General features: G+C 30.8%; 1 long non-coding RNA gene across 1 annotated transcript; it reads right to left on the bottom strand.

Annotated features, from left to right (window-relative positions):
• Positions 1 to 9777: 9777 nt before the first annotated feature.
• LOC133174763 (uncharacterized) lies at positions 9778 to 10635 on the bottom strand. Its single transcript, XR_009719184.1, has 3 exons — positions 10570 to 10635; positions 10110 to 10208; positions 9778 to 9911 (listed from the first exon to the last, which is right to left on the bottom strand). It is a non-coding gene; the product is annotated as an uncharacterized LOC133174763 (long non-coding RNA).
• Between the last annotated feature and the right edge of the window lie 4691 nt (positions 10636 to 15326).

The following is a 15326-nucleotide window of genomic DNA, read 5'->3' as shown; positions in this document are numbered from 1 at the left end:
TTAAGATGTTCATTAAACATGAGACATGCAATATTGTCTAACCAAAGCAAGCAGATTGTTCGCTGCAATCCCTTTCTCATTATATGATAACCTTAGCAGGTTAAATTCTCAAAATTAGCAAATATAATCTGAAGTATTTTAAATCGTATATGTAGAAATATACAATAATATGACTATAAATTTATTCGCTTTGCCTGTGATAAAACTGTCCAATTTCAAAATATTAATTTGATTTGATTTTTTTTCTCCATTGTAAAATAGTCACTCTAGTTTTTTTTATTCGGCGGCTCATATCGACTAATATATTACTCATATATTGCATGAAAAATCCTAGACTTTCTCCCACTTTTGGCTTACACAAAATTTAGAATTTTTAATTCTTACAAGCGTAGCAAAAATTGACAGAAAGGGGTTTAAAAAATTCACACTTTCTTCAACAGAATAAATGGACGATTGAGAACCAATAAAATTGAAGCACATTTTCCGAAAATCTTTACACCTATTTATCAAAATAGATGCTGGTTTTTGATAATTCTATAAATAGATGGAGACTATACACAGAATTATCTAGGTCATTAAAGATTTAGACTACCGGTAGGCCATTCATTTCTGCATGAATCCCGTAAACATTGGGAGTTAAATTCTTAAAAGTAATAAATAGCAATGCGTTGTATTGAGAAAATTAAAAAGCAATATGACATCTGACGATAATAAGAGACTGAAATAAAACTTCTCTAAATGTATCTTAATTTGAATAATCTTCGATTATATTGGAACATCGAGTATTTCTAAGTAGATATGATAAACTCAGATATGCGGTTGTACATTCAAAATAAGGTCGGGTTTTTTTTTTTACATCCATTAGAAATTCAATGAGTGGTTAAACATAATAAATTCACACTTCTTCAGTTGCTTCTGGATTCTCTAAGTATTTCTGAAAATAGAAAAATATCCACACAGAGAAAAGTGTCATCTTATTATTCCAGCAAATAACCTACATGCTTGATAATTGGAAGCAACCCTTTGATTGAACACTGCTTACAATGAAAAATTGTAATAAAAAGAAAAGAATATATGCATATCTATGAGACACAGCTTGAGTTATGCAGTGTCACCAAATTCTAAAATACTGGAGCACAAAAGATTTTGTGGAGAAACTGACTTTGTTTTTTCAAAGAGGAGCATAATGCTTAACAAAGTTATACTTTAAGACTTTCGAATTATTAACAACCAATGATTGAACTGCTGAATATCATGAGTAAATTAAACTTGTTTAAAATTGTATGAAAAAAATTTCATTTCAAAAATGTATGATTTTTTAATTTAAATTCTCAACTCCTTTATTTCATAATAGGAAATCAAAATTAAATACAACAACTTGATAGAACTTCCTGAACAAATCAGTGTTTTCTGTAAATTCACGAATATATATAATACTTTCGTACAACACATCTACCATTGCTAGTGAAAACAAAGGCAGACAAAAAAGAAAAAAAAAATCATATACAGACTAGACCAATGTACTAGAAATGTAATATAGACTAGAGAAAAGATGGTTAAATATTTGCTACGTTGTCTTTTTGAAGACTTATTTTTTTTCCTTCTTCTCTGGGTAGATCTAACTTTTCTACAGGCCTTTATCTTCTCCGCTCAAATCTAATTTTCTACAGGCCTTTTCTTGTCAGCGTACATCTTACTTTTATGCAGGCCAGGCCTATTTCTTCTCTACTCAGATCTAAATTTTCTACAGGCCTTTTTATTCTCCACTTAGATATACCTTTTCTACAAACCTTTTTCTTCTCCACTCAGATTTAAAGTTCGCCATTTCTTTCCTTAACATATTTTCCCCGAAATCTAATGGTATCTTAAGAATTCGTTTTGACCTTTGAGAAATATTTCATAAAAAATGAGATAAAACCCTAGTATTAATTTCCTCTTGTTGATACAGGAACTTGTCTTCGCAAAGGTTTTTATCGGCTCTCTCTGATTTGTATCGTCGTACACTGCAAATTCCTATTAGCTTGATATAAATGACACATGACAGTTTGCACAGTCCAAACACCAATTGTATCTGTCGTTTGAATATTTGAAACTGCTTCTCATATAATTACATAAGACTCTGCAGACTTATACATGTACCTATCTAGCATCCGACATAGTAAGTTTCATTACCACCACAGAAGTAAGGAGTGGGGTGAAATAAAAATATAGAACAAGGTACGGTTTTAATACAAATCTTGCCCTGTATTTTTCTAAAATATCAAAGTGAAGTAAAAAATTAAAACTCAAGCATTCTGAAACTCCATGCATTAAAATCAAATAAATCCTATTTTTCATATGACTTCCTAAATGCTAATTATAATTTCAAGAACTTGTGTATTTTCCAGTACTTTCTTCACAAGTTGCAGAAGACATCATTTTTCAGTGAAATTCTCTTCCAGATAATATAGACCACATGCATCGTGACCTTGATAAATGTTATTTACCAAAGAAGCTTACATAACATATTCGAATATTGAATTGGGCAACTGTCGACGCTATTTTCTCAAGGAAAATAACTTCAGAAATGGGTCATTTTGAGGCTTTTTCTGGTAAAACTTAGAAATATGTTAAATTAGTTATGTTATTTCCAGAATGGTCCTCCTCCATGCCATACCCTTGTGAGATTGAGATAAAAGATACCACAGAGTCTGACACATCTGTTTCATATTTGGATATTTTACTTGAAAAGGACGTTAATGGTAATCTAACAACCAAGCTTTATGATAAACGTGATGACTTTAACTTTTCAATTGTCAACTTCCCTTACTTATGCAGCAATATACCATCATCACCTGCATACGGGGTATATATCTCTCAGTTGATTCGATACGCAAGAGCATGCTCTACGTATGTACAATTTCTAAAACGAGGTAAATTATTGACAAACAAGTTGATGAAACAAGAATATCAGCTGTCTCGTTTAAAGTCATCATTTTCGTAAATTCTGTGGTCGATACAATGACCTTGTCAGCAAATACAATTTATCATTGAGTCAAATGCTGACTGACGTTTTTCATACAAATTGTTAAGCCATTATTTACACACTGAATTGTCGACGGATTTTTCCATTATTTCCCGATCATGACAAGGAGCACACGGCGGGTGTGACCGGTCGGCAGGGGATGCTCACTCCTCCATGGCACCTGATCCCACCTCTGATTTTTGGAGGTCCGTGTTTGCTCTGCTCCTATTTTGTATTGTTTGATGGACTTTTGAGCCTGAATACTGTTCGTTATCTTCATATATTTCATTCATCCATGATTTATCACACTCATGTACTTCACTCATATTTAAGCCAACTGCAACACTTTCTGAAAACATCAAATTTTTAGGGCACAATAAATCCAAAACCGTAGGCAGGGTATACATATCAGAAATAGCAGATATATCTAAATCGTGCGAGAAAAAAGTGACTTATAAGCAGTGGGTGGATCTGAATCTCTCTGGTATCCCTGTCTTAGTTGTCGTCTCCAGAGTCTTAGTTCTTGAAAAAGAAAGCCATCATCTGTTACATATGTTTTCCTTGGTGGGTGGAAATATCTTCCCACTAAATTGTATTTAAATTGGTTGAAGAGGCAGGTCGCTGAATTTGTAAAGTATGCTAATATTTTCTTAAAAGTCTATATTTACTTTCTTAGTAGAAAACCTCCCAGCAAAAAAATGACCTTGAATTCGACGCGATCGCTTGCATCCTTTGCAAAACGTTGAGTTGGAACGAAGTGGGGTCTTGAAGTGAATGAGTTACGTAAAGAGATTAGAGTTTGAAAGCTTACACTTGATGAATACATGCATAAATTAAACAAAAACGTTACACAGATTTTTGATATTCTCAAACATACAGGAAAGGGTAATACTTTTCAGAGGAAAGAAGGTGTCAACCTATAAAATACTTGATTCCCTTTTTTTTTTTTTACTTATCTTGTCTATTGATATTTCTCAGTTAGCACCTAGCAAATGTCTTTTAGATTCTTCATTCGTGTGATTTACAGAAAAAAATAACAAGCATGAGAAATCACATTTGATGGCCTTCAAATGCAGCGGGTCGTATCACAAACGGTGTCAATCAATTTAAAATCCTATGCATTATTTGCCATTTGACACCAACAGCAATATGAATCATTCTCTTGCATACTACCTGAGAAGGAGTTAGATGTTGATCAAAAGGTTAACTCCTCCACATGACATCTGATCCAACCTCTGATGTTTTGGAGGTCCGTGTTTGCTCTCCAATCCTCCAAATCTGTATTGTTTAATGGACGTTTGAGCTTGAATACTGTTCGTTATCTCCATACATTTCATTAAGTCAGGGATTTAAATTTCATTCATAAAATTTAAAATTTGTTTGCAGGGTGTTAAAAAAATTTTACGCGGTACTGTATGCTTTTGGAATGTCATATTTACATGGACAAAAATGACAAAAAATCATATTCTCCAAGTGAAATCAAAATTCTATTTGTGGAATGGACACATATCAGCGAAAAAAAATATTGTTTCAAAGTATTAAAACTTAAAATTAGATCCATTCTTTTCGATGCTGATTTTGAGTAAATTGGAAACTTGACAATAGAAATATGATATAAGCAAGTGTTTTATTTTTCCAGAATAAGACTGATTTTACGTGATTTTTATTTATACATATAGATATATCCCTTGAAATACATGTTTAAATAATTATGAGATACCTTTTCTGAATGTGGCAGAGGAACGTAAAGGCACAAGACGTATTCATTACATGCTTTTTTAAAAAATCTGAGTTTATTGTTACTGACAATAAATTTTCGCCCAGTGTAGATATATATGGACAGCAACGTTACTCCTCTAAATTTTAAGTCAAATAAATGAAACAGGAGTTGTTTTAAAATATACATATGGGTGAGTGGTTGGTTAGAGTGGGATGGGGGTGGGGTTGCATTTTCTATATCATAATGCTCAAAACGTCTATTATTAATCATATCTCTACGTTTCCTTTTTGTTTTTGATTGAGTTTAATCGGCAACAGATCTAACTTATACTTAGGCCTAGAAATATTTATTGGCAATTTTCAAAAGCAGAAAATATTTTGTTATTCTTTTTTTTTTAATGTTATAATCAGTAAGTATGATTATCTATCTTTCGATAGTTTATTAATAAATATGTTGCTTTTAATTTAAACCATTAGTCATCAGCGCATAACTAATCGCCAAGGAAGGAAACATGTATATATTCACACAGTTTCTTATGCAGTACTACCACATCAGAACTTCACTTTTATATCTCTCAAAAGGTAACGATGATGCTTATTTTATATATATATATATATATATATATATATATATATATATATATATATATATATATATATATATATATATATATATATATATATATATATATATATATATATATTAAAATATGAAATTAAAAACAGTTCATAGGCTCAATACTTTTTGCAAATACGTTTGTTACACAAACTAATTTAACAGAGTGTAAATCCTATGTCTTTAAAAACATTAATGATCCGATGAAAGTAATTTTCCTAAATCATAAATTGGAGTTTCAAAAGAGTTTCATAGCTTTCAAATTTGATGACACAATATTTTGACTTGAAAGTTGTTACAATGTAAATTTATTAGGTTGTTCAATATCAAGACAGGGCATGTTGCTGCCTATCTTAAATGTACCAATTTAAAAGTTGAATTGAAGGTTCTTTATTCTCTTTTTTAGAAGAGAGAGCTTCAAAATATCTTCAAAATAGACCGTGCTTTGTGAACCTGGTCACAAAATATTTTCTTTTATAAAAGTACTCTAAATAACAAATATGGCTATATGGTTAAGCTAAGTTAGCAATATCGGGGCAAAACCAGTTTTTGACTTATTTAAACGTACAGTTTACGTTTTATTGACGAGCCTTAAGTCTAAAATTAGATTGCATTATTGTTTGATTGAATATATGAAAATATTGTTCATCAAAATAAATGATTGATTTGGGATAATTTTAGATCAAATGTTGGCTTTGTATTGTAATAAAAAAAGACTGGTTCATGCTGGTGTCCTTTACGATTAAATGCACATGTCTTCGTTTCAGGTAAACTGACAAAATATAAAGGCTATCATGTTTTCTTGCAAGAAAACATAATAATCCGAACGATGATTCAATTCAAAATTATTTAAATTTGCTGAATCGTAAATTTCAATCGCCGACTGGCTACGTCATGTTAATAGACACAAGGCATTGTATCTTATTCAGACGGATAATTAAAACAAGCTTTAAAGGGTAGCAAGCTACATTGTAACAATACAGTCATATAATACATTGTGTTATCATTGTACTCAAAACAAGGCTATTGTTAAATTCATTTTATCTTTATTGACTATTATTGTTAAGACTTTGAAGATCTAATTAATCATCTAAAATTATTCATTCAATACTCAACAACTGAACTTATTTTCACTATCATAATGAAATACAATACAGCCATAAGATACAAATAAATAACTTATCCCCATTCCCCCATTCTCTCATTGGCATTATTTTTGATATCGAAAAATTATTATTTTCATTTTACGACTTTTATCTGCACAAAAATACATTCTTATTTTAAACAGGTATGTTATTTCCATTAGTGTTTCTATGGTAATTTCATACTGAAGTACATCGTCATCTGTATTTCATCTCTTTTTCTGCAACCATATTCAGATGACATTTATATAATATATACAACAGAATATTGATAAGATATGATATTTTCTGTAATTTTGACAACTTTATGAATTATATTTTAGATTATTGCAAGATTTAATTTGAATTGAAATAAAATGAATTTATTATATAAAATAAGTTAAATGTAAAGGATGAAACGTGTTCTTTTTTAAAATAGAATTACTGTATGTATTTTGATTTCCTTGTTCATCTTTTAATTATCTGAATTGTATCCTTATGATTTTTTTTCTAGAAATTCGACATGGAAGATTCTCATACAGTACACAATCTCTCTCTCTCTCTCTCTCTCTCTCTCTCTCTCTCTCCACAAATACGAATCAGCTTCTGGTCTTTCATTTTTTAGAAATATGATAAAACAATTGATTTATAGTTTTATAAAATTACATCTAATCTTAAAAGCTTTACAAAAGTAAAAATACTCAAATAAAAGTTATGATCAATGCCACGAATGTATGAAGGTATACTTCAATTCATGAATAAAATTTTTGAAAGACAATGTGCCATTTGCATAACACAGAGAAACAGGCATTCATTTATTTTTGTCTGCTGTAGAAATCATTAAGATGTCATTGTTCTATGAATTTTTTTTTATTCTTATTTCCAATAAAAAATAGAGCACCCTTCTCACAAATACAACAGAATCGCCTATAGTAAACCATGAATCTAATAAATAATCTCATATGTACTTGTCATACATAAACATGTACATTTAAGTCATTAACTTAAAAAAAACAAGCTCTTTGTAGAAACACTGAATTAAACCATAAAACCATAGTTCTTCTCTATCGTGAATAGAAAAATGATCAACATGATATGTCTGTGCAAACGAATAAGGAAGGCGAAATAAAAAGGTCTTAGGCTTGAACGTCCAGATCTGGCACACAATTCTTTTTTTTCATTTTTACATGTATTTCTTTTTTATTTTTATCTTTTCATGTCTTATAATAGATTACATTCGTTCATTTCGTTGTTGAATAAGAAGTTATTGTTGCAAAAAGATATTGCCTAAGCCTGAATTCACCTGCTCACTATGTATTAACTCCTACTTTTTATGAATGAGCGGAGAGTCATTCCGTTTGTGAACTTTTATTTTTAAACTTCCCTATCACAGGTAAATTCCATTTAACGTCCTTCACATTTCACTACATATTTAAATTCCTCGTGCAACTTAACCTAATTTGAGTGCGATGGAAAATTCTCGGGTATATGAAGATTATAAATAATTGCAGGATGCCAAAGTTATTTTTAATTTGAATTAAATTCTTTATAATATCATTGTTTCGTCAGAAAAATATTGATGAAAAAATATATTAATATTACTAAATAATTATATTGTTTTATTTTATATGAATCTATGAACTATTAGTGTAACTATCCAAATTTCTTTTTGAATTATACGAAAAAAAAAAGAATATTCAAAAGTGCACATTTGTAAGAAAAGATATTGTTTTAAATTCATTGCAAAAGTAAATAAATAAATCAGATATGCCTAGAAATCCCTAACTACGCGCGATCATACAAGAAGAACAGGAAATAGCAAGGTAATTTTCAGAAATTTATAATACAGCCATGGTCAAAGCAAAAAGGCTAGTAACTATAAATAAATCTTCAAATCAGACCCATATTTGCAAGAACATTATGTGAAACTCAACAACTTAGTTATTTATAGGATTTTGCTGTTAAGACTTTATGTTAAAAATTTCCTTTTTTATTTTTTTCTTATTTTGTCCAAAGAAAATCAACCCAGAATCATTTAGTCTCGTTTGATGTCAGCAAATTGTATTCCAACAAAACGATGATCTAGGAATTGTCAAAATAGAACATGATATAGACAAGTTTCTTTATCTTTTATATTTAAAATATTTTCAAGAGAGAAATTTGTTTGAAAAGCTTTCAATTATTCGTACAAACCAAATCTATGTATTGATGTAATGACATGCTTTAATATGAAAGATGATGATATCGAACATTGTTCCTATAGAAAGAAGCTCTCACAGCGAAGTATAATTAAGACCACCAACGTATGCAAATCTTGCTCTAATATCCTTTTTCAAAATTTCTATGCCCTGTGTATTTACTTTATTGACTCTCTGAGTAATGACGTTAAATTAAACATAAAGTGATTTAAAAATTTTGCTTGATATGTAGGTCTCAGTGGACACTTCAATTTAGGCATTTAATTCAATAAACTATGCGGATGTAAATGCCAAACGTTATTCATTCAAACATTACTCAGCCATTGACACAGATTTTAAATATTTTCATTCAGCAAAAATAATTAATTCCTTCTTCAATCAGTCAGTCAATTTAGAAAAAAAGAAACATTCACAAATAAATTTTAACCTTTTTATTTTTGTCAACAATAGACAAAATAAAAAAAGTAACAATATATTAACAATATATGAACACATATATACGATTACATGAAAAAAATAATTGCAAATGGAATAACATTCTTGATACAAATGTATGAACAGAATGTAATGAAAAAAAGGTAAAGATAATGATAGTAAATGATCTCAAAAAATATACAAACAATCTGTGAACAGGGCATAAAACACTTTAACAATGTAATACTGCCAAAGGAATTAATAATGTCAGAAAGTAGCTGCCATTGGAGAAATCTGAATAAATAACAAAGAATGCTATCACATACTATCACATACCTAATGGAAATATTATTATTGAGCTGCTATAAAATATTTTTCTGTATCTTTTTTGTCCTTCTATTTTTCTTTCTATTTCTTCTCAATTTCTTTTTACATTTTTGAATAGTCTTTTCTTTGCACTTTCGTTTTAAACCAAATCTACCCTTTCTTTCAAAGACACAGGTATTCCAAAAATTTAAGGTTCCCTGCAAAACATTTTCCGCAGCTTTGATTTTTGATAAATCTTCCATTTCGACAACTTTGAAACAGTTTCGTTTTGACTGCTTAAACCTGTTCTTACTGACGCAGACTCCCGTTTTTTCAAATGTTTTTATTGTTTTTTTCTTTTTGTTTCTTCTCTTACATTGGAGTTTTCTATTGGCTTGATGTAGTATACACATAGCAGGTTGTAAAAGTGAAGATAAATTAATACGTGTATCTTTTTCCAGAGTTTTTGACACAATTTTGAAAACATCATGTACAAAGGTTAAATTAGCATACGTCTGATGAATGAATCGAATCTGAGGGATAAAAAACAAAGCATCCAAATGATTAAAAATTTCCTTGAAGAAGAAAAAGCGTTTAACATTAAATTCTTAGTATTTATTATGTCGTGTTACTTTAGAGGTGAAAACGTAAAGTAATTTTGCCTTCTGTTATGAGTTTATTATGATTCATAAATTACTAATTTTGTCATAAGAACTGATTTTTTTTTTTACCTTTTTGTTGACTTTTCCGCCAATCCTTCGTAGAGGGCTAATAACACGTAACCTACAGCGATGACTTTCTTTAATGTTCACTCTATTCAAAGTTTCTTCCTTTAAAAATATCGATCAATTAATTAACCAACAAAATCTTAAACCAAGCAAAATGAAAAAAAGAGTCAATTTCGATTTAATTTGATATTTTGCTAAATTGCCTTAACATCCTAAAAATGAGCAACTACTTCACGTTGTATTTTTTAATGTGATTTTTGATTCTTATTTTCAGAATTTTTAAGAATGTAATATACGGTGACCAATGAAATATGAAGATAACGAATAGTAATCAAGCTTAAAAATCGATTGAAACATTTCAAATCGAGAGCAGAGCAAATGCGGACCTAAAAAAATCAGTGGTCGGATCAGGTTGATATATATTTGTTGCTATCAAATTCATTGAAATTAAACATTTACTTACTATGTTTAATGACATATTTTTCAATTTCCAAATCACATCATTCATATTCCGTATCATGCTTGATAAAGAAACTCTGTGATCACAGTCAGATTTTGACGTTGTTATTTTAGAGTCTGCCCTCTGTAGCTCACATGGTTTACACGTGTCTAGGCTCGTCGTTAAAGTAATACAAAAGGCAAATACGCCAAGGTAACATAATGCTAAAAATAGACAAGTTAAAACTCATGCAAAGCAGTATGAGGAATGTTATCAAATCGAAAGTAATAATTTGGAATTTAAAGAATTTGAAAGTGTCTGTAAAATTACTTAAAAAACGAAAAAGTTTAGATAATGCATCTGAAAGGAAATATTGTGCAAAGCAGTTTATGGAATTAAAAAATGAAATAGATATATACATGCTTTTCTTTTACCGTTTGCCATGACATACCTTTTACTAGATTGATTTGATAGGGTTTCTATATTTATAGTCGGAAATTTCAGGAAAACCATGCTCTCTTGTTGGACATCGCCTACCATATCCGTGTGAGATGACTCACGTTTCCAAAACTCTATCCAGGCAAGAAATTCCCGTCCAATCCAAAGTAGGTAGAAGAATTGGTTTATTGCTTTAAACAGTATTTCAACATCCAGATCATTCTTGATTTGTTTAAATGTACATATCTTATGTATAAAATTTAACATTTGTTTCAAATATTCCTATGGCATGTTATTGCATTTATTGCTAATTAAATATATTAAAGAAAATTAAGTTGTCCAAAATCAATTTAATGGAAAACGAATAACATATAAGTCAGGAAGAATAGTTTAATTCTGAATTAATGCCTTTTAGATTAAAATCCTTACAAAGAGAGATACATACCCTGTCCAGCAAAAAATGTTCTACTTTACTTCTTGCAAAAATATTAACTGCAGTAAAGGAGAAACTTCAGACGTACTGAGCCAAAGCATATATTCTAGAAGTTGTGTAAATCAGATGTAAATTTTTCAAAAACTCCGAAGAACTTGTAGATAACTGAAAATCGCCATTATTTTCAAAAGTCAGTAACAACAAAATACACAACTTTTCTACACTTAATGCAACCATTCCTCACAGTCTCGTTTAAAGGAATCATTTTGTAAGTTCTATGGTCGATACAATGACCTTGCCAACAAATACAATCTATCATTAAGTCATATGCTGACTGACATTTTTCATACTAATCGTTAGGCCATTATTTACACAACTGAATAGCCAACGGATTTTTCCGTTATTTACCGGTTATGACAAGGAGCAAACGGCGGGTGTGACAGGTCGGCAAGAAATGCTCACTCCTTCATGGCACGTGATCCCACCTCTGTTTTTGGAGGTCCGTGTTTGCACTGCTCCTGCTTTTTAGTTGACAATGGGCTTGAATACTGTTCGGTATCTCCATATTTCATTAAACCACCGAACATGTATTTCTGTTGGTGGACAGTCTGTACCGGAGGATATTTGTCGTTCGGTACTTGTTCATTCATGAAAAGCACACAGCATAACGAAAGGATACTGGCAGTCGCAACGCCAAGTGAAACGAGGCTTCACTCTTTTGAGTCTATAGGGGGCACAGACTCTAAGAGCTCAATCGGTGTCCATCGAATTAATATCAGGGATATTAAATTAAATTATGTCATATGTCCAAGTTTTGGTATAGAACCAACTGTTCTTACAAATATTGAAGGAATGTAAAGTTTCTATTGGAGATATATTTGACGATTCGTTTTCCGATCCCATGTGTTCTATTTCAAAATGTACTGTCAAAAACTGTAATACCTGTGATATTTTGATAACTAGGTCTTCGTTTTCTAATAATCTTACTGGACAGAGCTTCTATACCAAAACTAGGGAAAATCTGAATTGCAAATCTTCTAATGTTGTCTGCGGAATAGAATGTACCCAGTGAAGGCTTTTTATAATGGTGAAATCAAGGGTTCATTTAATCAAGGAGTATCGGGACATAGATTTCAGATTAATAACGGAGGCCAGCAGTTTCTATACAAGCATTTTAATTTACCTGATCATTCAATTTTGTCAATGGAAGTTAGAATTCTAGAGAAGATTTACCATCATAGCCCATCACTGAGAACACATTTCCATAGACAACAAAAAGAATACTGGATTAGAAAACTAGGCACGACCTTTCCATATGGTAGCAATGACAATTTGGTTAGTGTTGCGAATCTTTCAAACCCCACAGTGTAGCAAGGTGAATGTTATTGGACTTTTTAACAGTACAAAGAGACGTGGGCGTAGTCATGGACATCGGTCTTACAATAAACCAATTATACACGATGTCTCCTTTGATTCACTACTACCTTATGTAAATAAATAATTAGGCCTTAATCACATTCGCACAAAACTTTACTCTGTCCCTTTGAAAATTTTGAATAGTCTATTTATAAAAGTCAAGGGAAGTCCATATTTGGATTCCTCGACACAAGAATACAGGCTAAGATCTGTGGTTATGGATATTGCAAATCAAAGGCTTTTTAAACCGCCATGTTTTACGGAAGAAAAAACAGCTAAATCTATAGTCCTGCTTGACACGTTATTACTGGTGACGAAAATTTAGTTATGAGGACCTCAAAGCAATTATTTTAAAAGGGCCAAACTTTAATGAACCCCGATCTTTCAACTGGAATCATAATTTCATTAATATTATGAATTCCTTGGAAAATTATGCCAGACGATGGGCCAGACATGAAAAAAAAGACCTTGACACTTTGTCAGAATGGATTAAATCAGATGTATGTTAAAATCTTGCATGAAGCGATTGAGGGGCAATATGAAAAACATCTATCCTTCCGTATTCAATAATTCACAAGTGAAACAAGAATTAGATAGACTATATGATCAGTATGTACTGGTCCCTGCTGACAAAGCAGGTAACATCATTGTCTTTGTTTGTAAGGCTCATTATTTTAATTGTATTTTAGAGGAACTGCGATATAAGTCTACAAGTGGCAATCCAACTTACACCCATAGCTCCCTTTCTAAGGAGGAAATTCTTCAAAATTATATGTCAGTTTTGAATATTTTTAATATTCCAAACAACCAAAATGAATTTGAATTACCATATCAATATTGGATTCCGAAACTTCATAAAAATCCTTACAAACAATGTACATAGCGGGTTCCAATATATGAATAAATAAATGATTCATTTGTGGCAGTTACATTTATACTAATCAGGTAAACTCATGCATTTGAATGTATAAGTACATGTTAAGCTGTAGGTGGTGCCAATTACTTTATTAGATATTTTTTGAATTTTTTTAAAATTAATATTGTGCTCCCAAATAATCCTTAGTTTGATGTAAATATCAATACTTATCAAAAGGCTTTCACGGAAAAAAATATGTTTGATTCAGGTATCTTAAGGTATATTTGTCAAGCTCAATTTTTATTGACTTATTTTGATTTTATCTATTTCTAAGAAATTACTTAAAGAATGATATCCCCCAAAACAATATTTTGATTGGTTGCTTATATATCAAGTGGACTGATTATTCACATAAAGACATTCTGCTAGATTGAATTCATCACAACACGGGAATGTCTATGTAGAGAAAACCAGATGTAAAGGAGTGGTTTTATGAAAGCTATAAATAAATGTTTTATTCTTATTATCAGATCTAGTCAGCTTTTTTGCTTTGATAAACAAACAGGTGCTTATTGGGGCCATTACACATATTTCGAACTCTCTCCCATTCCTTTATGGTGCTTTATCAAACTAGGCAATACTTCTATATCATAAATACTGTTTACAATTCTATGTATTTTATCGGAAAACAATATGCTGATATAGATTTATAATATAAAAGCACTTTATACTGATCTTCATTCTAAATTTTCCAGTGCTTTGCTATAAAATAACAAAAACTTATAGCCATTTATCATATTGTTTAACCATATATTCTATACTTTATTTTAAATATCACATAACTTTGTCGTTAAAAATGTTATAGGGATCTTTGAATCAGCCAAGCAAAACAGAACACACGTGCATGAACGTGCTTTCATGCGTATCCAACCTCCTCCTTTGGTTTAGACATAAATTTTATCTCGACTATTTTCAAAACATTTCATTTAAAAATGTGATAGTTAAAGCCATTTCAAGTTTATGGGATTTCACTCATTGCAGGCGCACTCATATGCATGAATCTGACCCTCGTTCCGCGCATCTAAATAACATGCATATTAATCCCTGGTGATATGTAAATAATATCTTCCATTCATTTATTTTATCAAGTATTCATAAAATCATGTAAAATCACAACATTTGATAACAATACTGGCAAGTAATTAGAAGCAAATCTTGTGCTATAAATGACGTCACTAGCCTTGACTTGACAGAGTGAATGTGATCCAGAGGAGTGGATCCATTGGGTTTATCATTACAAAAATGCGTAAATAATTATGAAACCATCGCCCATTTTTAAATCTAATCAATAAAGCTAAAAGGAAACAATTATAGAGATTATCAATTTATCTAGTTGCTATGGAGCTGCACAGCGACAGAAAATATAAAGAATATCGCTTACACGATAACCGTATTCCTATTGTTTTGAAAAGTGCTTGGAGCTGATTCTGGTCTGCATAACATTATTTTTATTCATAACAGAAATAAAGCGAAGAAGGAATTTTTTGCTCTTATACGCATTTTCGGCAAAATTACCAGTACTTCCAAAACTGCAAAACTAGCTCCAAGCACTTTTCGGGTAGACTATGTTAACCTTTT

This window comes from Saccostrea echinata, unplaced genomic scaffold (genome assembly GCF_033153115.1).
Source record: "Saccostrea echinata isolate AGI-Se365-2 ecotype Australia unplaced genomic scaffold, CSIRO_AGI_Sech_v1 ptg000059l, whole genome shotgun sequence".
NCBI classification, from domain to species: Eukaryota; Metazoa; Mollusca; class Bivalvia; order Ostreida; family Ostreidae; genus Saccostrea; species Saccostrea echinata.
The sequence above is the reverse complement of the archived record's forward strand: the minus strand, read 5'-3'. Positions and strand labels throughout refer to the sequence as shown.